Source organism: Hemicordylus capensis, chromosome 14 (genome assembly GCF_027244095.1).
Source record: "Hemicordylus capensis ecotype Gifberg chromosome 14, rHemCap1.1.pri, whole genome shotgun sequence".
Lineage (NCBI taxonomy): Eukaryota > Metazoa > Chordata > Lepidosauria > Squamata > Cordylidae > Hemicordylus > Hemicordylus capensis.
Window position 1 is genome coordinate 13,500,376 of NC_069670.1, and position 2,911 is coordinate 13,503,286.

Here is a 2,911-nt window from a genome sequence, read left to right on the forward strand (position 1 = left end):
AAGGCTAGGCTATGCATTTTCCAGGTGTAATAGCTATAGGCAATGCATTTTCCTCTGCACTTTGCTCGGACCGAGCAGCGGGGCACTGACGTCAGGTCAAGCCCGCCGGACAGCGCAGAGGCTCACGAGAAGGACAGGGCAACGACTTCTCGCGAGCGCCTGCGCGGGAGGTCCCGAGGGAGGGAAGCGGTAGAGGTAGGAAAAGCCAAGAATGGCTGACGCAGATGCAAGTTCCAGGCTCGTCTGTCTTGGTTGTGCCGAGCGGGAAGTGCCGCCAAGCCGTGATTGGGCAATACCATGTTTGTGCCCCCTCCCCAAAAAGCCCCCAAAGGCACCAGCTGCAAAGACAGCTCCCCTCTCTCTTTACCAAGCTCCCCCGTCTTTTCCCCGTCACTCAACCACGTGACTGAGAACCGGCTCTCTCTCAAACTCGTCCTAAACCCACAACTGACCACCCCCAGACTACATTTGGTTGTGGTTTTGTTTGTTTGTTTGTTTTAAGTTGCTCTGCCGGTAACCGAAAACGTCCCCGAGAGGAGAGTCACTCCAGCCTTTTCGTATCTCTATAAAGAAAAACCCTTCAAAGGATGCTGGGAAATGGAGTTCGTGTCTGAGATAATGGCGAAGAGATTTTTGGCGCGCAGAGATGGCTGGGAAATGGAGTTCTTCTTCCTTCCAAGCAAGAGGCGCCGTAGTGGTGGCTTTTTAAAAGTGGGTGCACAACCCAAAAGCCCCGGTGGGCCGAGACCAAGCGTGACTTGGCGTGCAGGGGCCGAACCCGCCGAGCTCAAATCTGAAACAAAAATTGCAATAAATATAGCCTGCCTAGCCACCGCTCACTGCAGTTCATAAAAGTGGCCACAGGAGGGCACCCTTCTGCCACACCATGAAAATGCATGGCCCATTGCCAGACGTCTAGCCTAGCCTCAGCTTGCTGCAGTGTGAAAAAGTGGCCACAGGAGGGCACCATTTCGCCACACCAGTAAAATGCACTGCCCATTGCCATACATATAGCCTATTCTCAGCTCACCGCAGTGCAGAAAAGTGGCCATAGAAAGCTAGGCTAGGTATTTTCCTGGTGTGGCAGAAGAGTGCCCTCCTGTGGCTGATTTTTTGTACTGCAGCAGGATGAGGCTAGGTCATATATATATATGGCAATAGACAATACATTTTCCTGGCCTGAAAATGCATTGCCCATTGCCATACGCATAGCCTAGCCTCATCTTGCTGCAGTACAAAAAATCAGCCACAGGAGGGCACTCTTCTGCCACACCAGGAAAATGCACTGCCCTTTGCCTTGTATATTCTAAAAGTATTTTAATTGCTTTTAAATGGTTTTAATTGTTTTTATATTGTTTTTAGCACTATGTTTTAATTGTTTTTTGTAATGTCTTTTAAAAGTTGATGTACACCACCCAGAGCCTCTGGATAGCGTGGTTTATAAATGTAATAAATAAAATAATAATAATAAATAATATAGCCTACCCTCGGCTCTCTGCAGTGCAGAAAAGTGGCCATAGGAGGGCACTCTTCTGCCACACCAGGAAAATGCACTGCCCTTTGCGATGCATATTCTAAAAGTATTTTAATTGGTTTTAAATGGTTTTAATTGTTTTTTTAATTGTTTTTATATTGTTTTTAGCACTATAGTCTTAATTGTGTGTTTTTTATTTCTTTTAAAAGTTGATGTACACCACCCAGAGCTTCTGGATAGGGTTGTTTATAAATGTAATAAATAATAATAATAATAATAATAATAATAATAATAATAATAATAATAATAATAATAAATAATATAGCCTAACCTCAGCTCTCTGCAGTGCAGAAAAGTGGCCACAGGAGGGCACCCTTCTGCCACACCATGAAAATGCATTGCCCATTGCCATACGTATAGGCTAGCCTCATCTTGCTGCAGTGTGAAAAAATAGCCACAAGAGGGCACCCTTTTGCCACACCATGAAAGTGCATTGTCCTTTGCCATACACATAGCCTAGTCTCATCCTGCTGCAGTGCAGAAAAGTGGCCACAGGAGGGCACTCTTTCACCACACCAGGAAAATGCATGGCCCATTGCCATACATTTAGCCTAGCCTCAGCTCATTGCTGTGCAGAAAAGTGTCCACAGAAGGCTAGGCTATGCATTTTCCTAGTGTGGCCAATGAGTGCTCTCCTGTGGCCACTTTTCTGCACTGCAGCAAGCTGAGGTTTGGCTGTATCAGGCCTGCTCAACTTAGCTCCCCCCCCCCAGCTGTATTTGCACTACAAATCTCACAATCCCCTGCCACAGTAGCCAATAGCCAGGGCTTATGAGAGTTGTAGGCCAACATCTGCAGGAGGGCCGAAACTGAGCAACCCTGAGCTATATCTATGGCAATGGGCAATGCCTTTTCCTGGTGTGGCAATAGAGTGCCCTCCTGTGGCCACTCTTTGCAGTGCAGCAAGGAGAGGATTTGCTGAATGCATGACATACATTATCCTGTTCTTCAAAAAGGTGTCGATTCCTGGTGACTCCAGGCTAATCCTAGAGGGTCAGCAAACCTTGTCAGTTGTTGAGTGATGACAGTGGGGGGCATAGCTATTGTCCTCAAGCCCGACTTCCCTGGGCCCATCTGGCTGGTCATTGGTTGTTGGATGTACGAGGCGTTAGATCTGACTGAGCAGCCGGGCATTGCTGCTAACAGGGGATTAGAAACATCTAGTGCCGGCAATGCACCATGATGCCCACGAATGGAACCTCCATGTCCAGGAGCAGTCTACCCGCAAATACAAGTTGCGTGTGGTTGGTTTCTGCAGGACACACAGGGTGTTGCACCCATAGGACTCTTCCTCTTGCCTTCTCACGCCTTCCAGCAGAGCCATTTACACACCGTTTTTGAAACTCAAAGGCAAATAAGACACAGGCACAAGCCACG